Raw genomic sequence first — 8,533 nt, 5'->3', positions numbered from 1 at the left:
GATTTCATTAGAGAGATTCACCCTCCCTCTTCTGGCCAGCATAAATGGATTTTGATAGCCACAGACTACTTCACCAAGTGGATAGAAGCCATCCCTTGTAGACAAACCAATGATTCAGTCATCATCCAATTCCTAGAAACCAATATCATGTCTAGATTTGGTTGTCCGGAAAAGATTATAACTGACAATGCTGCTGCTTTTAAATCCAAAAGAATGATCAATTTTTGTCACAAATACCACATTACATTAGGCCACTCCATGGCCTATTACCCTTAAGGTAATGGTTTAGCTGAGTCATCCAATAAAATCTTGATCAACATCATTAAGAAGGTATTGGAGGAAAATAAGAAGAATTGGCATAAAAATCTTATCAATGCATTTTGGGCAGATAGATTGACTACAAAGAGATCTATTGGAACAAGCCCCTATGAGTTGGTTTATGGCATGGAGGCAGTATTCCCTTCATCTTTGGGAATCCCTGTGATAAAATTGCTGCAAGAAATACAAGCAGAACCCAATGACATTCAGAGGAGAATCAATCAAACAATTCATTTACAACAGACTAGAGAAGAAGTGTATCAAAGATCTCAGATTCTACAAGAGAAACTTAAGAAGATATTTGACAAGAGGACAAAGGCAGAGGATTTTTTCATAGGAGACAAAGTACTGAAATGGGATTCCAGAAGGGAAGATAAAGGAAAACATGGGAAGTTTGACTTCCTATGGAAGGGGCCTTTTGCTATTCAGGTTGTATAAGGAAATAACACCTACTTTTTGAGAAGCTTGAATGGTATAGAAGTAGAAGATGGGCCAACCAATGGTCGGATGCTCAAGCATTATTTTGATCCACTTGGTTGATATATCTGGACTATAATTTGTATATAATAGTGTCTATTCTCTGCAGTTTATTACAGCAATAATATAGGGAATAAGATGCAGCAAATTTTGAGTGAAAGTCAAGGAATTGTGCCACCTTTTTTGTATTACAGTTTGAGTTTATCAAAAGAATTAAAGAAGGAGACTTGGGAGCTGTAAATATGATGACAGGCATTCAGAAAAACTATCAAAGACAAAGCTTTAATTGTTCAAATCAGTTTATAAGAAATGCATATATGTTGCAGAGGTACAGTTTTGTTTATTTACAGCAAAGGAAAAATTTCAGGTTGCAGCAAGAATTGAATGTAAGGCCATCTGACCTGCTGTTCTTGGCTTTTCACCGGTAAAAGCCATCCCCAAGTGGAGCCAGTGTTATGCTCCTATACCAATAGGTGTCATATTTCATGATTGACTGATGAAATTCCAAATATGTCCATCCTTTCCATGCTGCAAAGGTTCCATATTTTCAAAAATAAAAAATAAAAAAATGAAAAGATGGTATGCCCTAAAAGAAAAATCAAAGGGCAAAAAGAATGAATTGGTCAAAAAGAAAGAAAATGAACCCCAAAGAAAGGACCAGGAAAGTATGCTAGTCCAAAATGCCACTACTATCCCATTTGTTGCAAAGAAGTCCAAAATGTGCAATCAATGACTTCTCTCACACTTGATGGATGGCCCAACAGCTTAATCTTGGCCATTCCATGTTTAAATTTATTTTTTAGAAATAGTGAATGAAATCTGTCCAAACAATTCAAGCTTGGCAGATAAGTAGTTAGGTAGAGAAGCAAGGGAACTCATGAGCTAAATTTGAGCCCCTGGAAGAAATAAGGGCAGACTTAGATAGGATTGCAGCTAAAAGAAACCAAGAGAGTAAGGGTTTGTTAGTTCAAATGCACCCAAAGAAGGAGGAAGAAAAAATGTTAGGTGTATTAGGCTGGGTAGGCAGTTTTGATGTTGTAGAAGCAGGTTGGTGAGCAGTTTTGTCTTTTTAAGATGATGCATCTCATGGATATTATAAGTGACATGGCAAGGTGGCTACCAAACAAGTGAAGCATGACTAATTTCCCTCCTCATTTCTCCAAGAACATTTACTAATTTCCCCTCAAGGACACTGAGATCTGCTCAGTGTTCCTAGTTCACTTCATTTCATGAGAAAGACTAAGTGAGACTCTGTTTCTACTTAGGATATCAAAGCCACATTTCTTGTGTAAAAATACTTTTCTTCCATTTTACTAAGTTTTCCAAAGTTTATAACTTGGATACCTTTTATTCCCCTTAGCCTAAGTCCCACTTTTTTCACTTAGTGCTTTGTTTGAAAATATTTCTCATTTTAACATATTAACACTATTGTATAGTTCCTATATAATGTTTTCCCCGCCCCTATTATATAAAATACATAAACCTCGGAATTTTTAATATCCCGCCCCAGGCTTATTTATAGCCATATGTTAATATTTTAAGGGGGTCCAAGGTTTATTCGAAACCTTATGGACAACCCTCCCTGCGCACGCATATAACATTGGGTTTCATTTAACATTTGGTTAAATGAATAACCAACCCACCCGAGAAACCCAAAGTTTAAATACACTGCATAACCTTACAAAACGTTGATTTATCGCGCGGGTCCCCACGCCGTACCCTTCTGCCATCTCTATCCACTCCCCTCCGTCCAATCTGGGCTTTCCCATCAATGACCCATAACAATATGTGAACCCCTCTGATGGCTGAACAATAGTGCCCAGGAAAATGGTGGTTTTGTCGTCGTACAATAACCACGTAGTGCCCGCCTGGTGCTATCGTGACCCCTCCACCCAAAACAGCTTTTGTCCAAAAGCGGTGCGGGATAATACCATATACCGCCCTCGCTTCCCACCGCTGACATTGTCACCCACATTTTTTGCCACCTCACCTCTGCATCATCTGCCGTGTCACCCACGTCACCGCCAAGTCAGCCTCCGTACCCCCGCTACACGACAAAAATTACGTCATGCTGACGTCACCCAACCGAAGCGTGCCAAAACCCGCCAAAATCAATTTTTTGTCAAAAAGGTGTAAAATGTCATTTTTCGTTCATTTCTGTTTGTTTCTCCTGTGTGACCTCTGCATGATTTTTCACGTCCAAAGTGGTATTTTGACTACACAAACCACCACCCAGCTAAATTGACTCCACAGCTCGGCCCCTCGGTTCAGTCTGCCACCTACATTTTGCACTGGGTGCCCATTAAAACAGGTATTTTCCCAAATTTTTCTCCCAAACTCCATTTTTCTAGTTTTCTCTGTAAATTCGCCAGAAACACCCAAATTTGAATTAGTAACGATGTGCTGCCTTCAAACCTGCACACTGCAACCTCTAGTTTTACCCATTTTTTCCAAGAAATCCCGCGAGCTCTGTCTCCCTCTGCAAATTCGCCCACTAAACTAAATTCAAATCGGTCTCGGCCTGCAAATTCTCTGAGAAAACTCCCAGAAGCTATCATTTTACCTACTATTGCTACATAAAGCCTAAATTGAAAATTGAAAATTCACAGAAGATTAAATAATGGAGGCTCCAGTGGCCCTGAATGTTGCCCCCCTCAAGGCACCACACAAAGAATTGGAATGGTTGCCCCTTGCTGAGAGAGATTTCCATATTAATGACTTAATTGGTGACAAGCCTCACCTCCAAGCAGTTTGTGAAATTAGGAATAGCTACCGCAACAATGCTGATGTCTATGGAATTTGGGAGTCCAACATGCCCATATACTACCTCCCCTCACTAAATGTGCTCCCTGATCTCATTCACTTATGCTGTGCCAATTATGACCCCACTCAAAGATCAGTTATGGCTCCATCTGGGACTGTCTTATTTCACATTACCCCTAAATCCATAAATGAGATGCTACACTTTAAGCCAACTCAGCCTCTAGCCCCTCTCTCCATGGGATTCTTGCTTGACCAAGGTGCCAAACTGCCCAATTCAGAGATAACCAGAATAACTCAATTATTCATGAAGCCAAATTGCCAGCCTTAGCAACCTCCTCCTTGTCTGCATTCTTGGTTCAATGAATTAGGAAAATTCATTGTAGACATGATTTCCTACATCTTGGGATTTAAAACCAGTGAGTATGTTGATGAAACTACCTTATTTGTTTTGTCCATGTTTACTCCAGGACAGCCCCCAGCTGTCAAATATGATTATGCCACCTTCATAGCTAATAAGATCCATGAGCAATTCATGAGCCTGGACAGAGAAAGAGTGTTTGAATACACATCATACATCTATCATCTGCTATTGTACAATCAACCAGATAGTTTTCAAATTCCCCTTAGAAAATTGGATCTCAAAGGAGAGCGCAGGTCTGTAATCTTCTGGACCTCAGTATTCCATGAAGTCCATAACTCTCCTTATACTTATTGTGAATTCATTGACCTGTTCATACATCCAGCCTCTTCTTTATTGATGACAACTCCTCCTACCAGGCTCTCTAGTGAAATGTTGAAAATTTTACATCTCCCAAAAGGCTACAATATAGGTGACTGGTACTTTTACCAGAATCACACAGAGATTAGGATATATCGCTATGAGATATGCCCCTATAAACTGCCAAAGTATGTGCCTATGAGACTGTTTGCCCTGGAATACTTCAGGCAATTTATTAGTTCAGATTTGACTCATTTCTATGCTGCCAAGAAAAAGGCACAGCTCAAAATAAGAAATCAATTGGGCCCTTTTGTCTTCAATAAAAGGGAAGCCTGGGAAGAGGCTGACAAGATTTTAGGGTAGCAACTTAAGTTGAAACAAAGTTTTTATTGGGCACCATATGACCCTAAACATTTCATAAGTTATAGAAAAGTGAAAAACAAGCTAACAGCATATGTTCACCACAAAATCCCTGAAATTCAGCAGTATGCTAACCAACAAGAATGGGTAGAAGGCACATTAGTTGAAGAAATTACTGAGGAAGAGAAATTGGAAAAAGCCATGAAAGAACTTGAAAAAACGCTTGACCTGGACTCTTTTGGACAGGTATCCTTCAAGCTGCCCCAGCACATAGGAGGTGATACATCTTTTGCTAGGACTTCTCAGCAGCCCACACAAAAATCCAGTACAACGTCAGCAAAGGGCAAAGAGGTATTAGGTTCAGAGCAGGATATAATGACAGACCAACCAACTACATCAAAGGAACAAGGCCAAGGGCAGGTTCCTCCAGCTCAAACAAAAGCACCAGAAATCCCTGTACTACAAACTCCTCTAAATGAGGAGAGAGGCAAGAAAAGGGATAGGCAAGAAGACACACCGATCAACGGTTTTGAAGAGCAACCAGGGGAGAAAAGGCAGAGATTGAACCCCCTATCAGAGGAGGAATTCATTCAGGAGACCACAGACAGTCTAAGGGAAGAAAGAGTAGTCAGCCAGGATACATCTTCGGTCACAGAAACATCGGCCAGTTCACACAGGCAGGAGATTGGAAGACAAAATAGTGTGGAATTTTCTTCTGCTAGGCCACAAAGCGGGCAAGGCTCTGATATTAAGAAAACATTTACAGAAATAAAGGCAAAGAATGAGCCAATAAGAATTCAACTTTATAATCACTTGCTGAAGATGGCCCCCACAAACCAACAGAGGCTAATGTCGGCATAAGACATTCAGGAAGGAAAGATGATCTTGAGTCACTTCAAGCCCAAAATGTAGCAACCACAGTCAGCTGCGAATTACATCAGGACCAATCTGGAAGTATTAGCCAAAGACATCCAGCCAATGGACCAGATTGAATTACATAAACAAACCGGAGAGATAATATACTCCACATTGGCAAATAAGGCATTGTTGGCCCATAAATTGGAGAATTCTTTAAATAATACCTCTGCCCAATTGGAGTTGGAAAAATATTCCTCTTTAGCCAAGGATAACAAAATCAAGTCCTTGGAAGAGATTATCATCGAGCTGGGACATGATCCCAAGGATGCCAAGGGCATTAAAGCATTAATAAAAAAGAAGGAAGAAGACATTGCAGATCTGAAGAAGCAGCTCAAGCTACCCATTACCATGCATCCCCAAACTACAAAGGTTGTTGAAAAAAAATCATAGGAAGATACGATGAACCTACTAATGAAAATGAATGAGAGATTGGCAGAAACGGAGAAGGCATTGGAGAAAGAACTGCAAGGAGAGTAGGGAGAGACGACCTCCCAGCGATCTCAAACAGCTCCAATAATTACAATTGCTCCTTCTACAGTCACAACAATAGTCCCTCCTACTGTCCCGGCATCAACAGCACCAAGTACTTCAACAACAACAGCAACAGGCCGTAGCACTACCATGACTACTGAGGAACTGATAAAGGCTATGGAGGATATAAGACTCCAAGTATCAGAATTAAAGGATGCTAAAGAGAAGTTGGCCAAGTTGGAAATTAGTTATGATAAATCTAAAATGACTATGGCAGAAAAAACAAGGGAGGTAAAAGCATTAGAGAATAAAGTAAAGGCATTGGAAAAAGACCTCTCCTTAGACAAGCCTCTGGGAGAAATCAGAAGCATTTTGTGGGCCAACATTAGCCAATCCATCACTAATATATGGACATCAATACAAATAATTCATGAGCAGATTGATTTGGTGACAGTAGCTCAAGAAGAAATTCAAAAGGCCAGGGATTCATTGGGACACATGCCCGAGCAGGCCAATAGGCTAATACAGTTTTTGAACACCCACACCAAGGAACAACTAGCAGCACTAGATATCAGAGATAGGACATGCACCATCCTAACAATTAAAAGAGTTCTGACCATGAGGAACTTCATACAAAATCTGGAGAGGAAGTGTCAGGACATGCAAATGGAGATAAATGCTTTCACACAGAAATTTACAGCTTTGGAGGAAAAGAGTCTGCCCAGTTTATTAACTAATGACTATAGACTCATGACTCATGCAGACTATGTACATAGGTTGAATACATATGTGGATAATCAAGTCATAGCATCATCAAGTTCTACAGGAGAGAAGGCACTCCCATCTGGACAGAGCCTGTATGACAATTTAGAAAATATGTTTTTTATTGAGCATGAAGTGAGACATCTTTTCACAGTCCGTCCTACTTTCTTTAGGTACACAGACGTTGATGAAACTCTAATAAAAATGCGCAGACACCAATTACCAGAGGACCACTGATGGCAGAGTATGCTCGAAATTTTGTAGGCGGATTTCAAAGTTTTGTTTATTTTTCCCAGAACACAACAAGATATTATAAAGTGGAGAAAAAGAGCAGATAAAAATCGCGCTAGGAAATAGTCTATTAAAGCGCTATTAAAAGCACCCAGGAAAGCAAAGCCAACAGCATGGGATTTCACTAAAGTATCCATCGGCCAACTCACTGAGCAAATAATCAATGCCTCTCACCAACTGAGCGGCCAGCACAGCATCTCTTGCTTCTGCATTCATTTGTCTCTATTCCCAAGATAATTTACTTCTCCTGTAGAGTAGGTGAAAGAATTTATTGCAAGATATTATCGCTTTGAGATATTTTGTAAAGATTTTTGTACAAATACCTCCCCAAGCTAAGTATTAGGGGTTGGTAATATCATTCTGGAACTGCAATGTAAATTTGAGAACTCTTATGAATAAAAGGTTGCTGGAATGCTTTGTTGCTGAATTCTCTGGTTGTGTATTTAATGGCAGATGACCATGTTACAGAATTCTTGAATTACTTCATGGATCAATAAGTCTTTCTAACTCATGTTTTGTTGTTCCTGTGTTTTATATATTATTTATATATCATATTCTAAATTACAGAGAAAAAGAATAACACAGAACTTACTTAACTGTACTCTGTGTTCAATCCCTGTTATTTTAAATTTTTTCCTCAGAATTAGCATAAGCAGGAATTCTTAATTGCTCTTGTTTCCCTGGTTCTTACACCTTGAATATAACCAAGGAATTCTTAACTGCTCCTTGGTAATATTCATCCACTTTCCCTCTGTTAGCATGATGAAGGATTCTTGATTGCCCTTCACCCCCTAACCCCATTTCACCTGATTTCAACTTACAGTTTGTTCCATGGTTAATTATCTTGCTCTGTAGTTCCTCCTTTTGTCAAAGAAACCATACCCAACAGTTCATCTTCATTGACTCCATTAACCCAATGGACTGAACTTTTCATATTTTCACCCCTGTTCTTTGAATGTAACCATCCAAAAATCAAACAAATACCTGCACTTCATAACTAGCCTAATATACCCCAAAACAAAGTTAAATTATAAAGAGAGAGCCCTCTCTGGGTGCAGATTGGCTAGAATCTGCGTCTAAAAGATTGGTTAGTGGTTACCTCGGCCATATTCCCTTTTCTCACAACTTTTGGGGAACAACCTGAGTGATAACATCATTGGTGACTCCACTGGGGAACTGAATTGTTGTTTGTTACTGCTGTCTATTTTCTAAAGTTACAGATGGAGCCTGAAGTTAACCAGGCAGCCTTTGAAACTGTTTTTGCTATGCAATTATAGGAGTAAATAAAATATGCTTCAGTCTATCTCCAGTCTAGTTTTAGGCTTTAAACAACTGTCTCAAAAATTTGATCATTTTCCTTTTGCTTTTGAAAGATCTTCAGGAAAATTCAGGACTCTCACAATTCATAATCTCCTAGAAAGATATTGTCAAAAGCAGTATTCTTCAAATACTTCC

This window comes from Pinus tabuliformis, chromosome J (genome assembly GCF_031772625.1).
Source record: "Pinus tabuliformis cultivar Carrire ecotype Pingquan chromosome J, CPIR1, whole genome shotgun sequence".
Taxonomy (NCBI): domain Eukaryota; kingdom Viridiplantae; phylum Streptophyta; class Pinopsida; order Pinales; family Pinaceae; genus Pinus; species Pinus tabuliformis.
Note: the sequence above shows the minus strand (reverse complement) of the source record.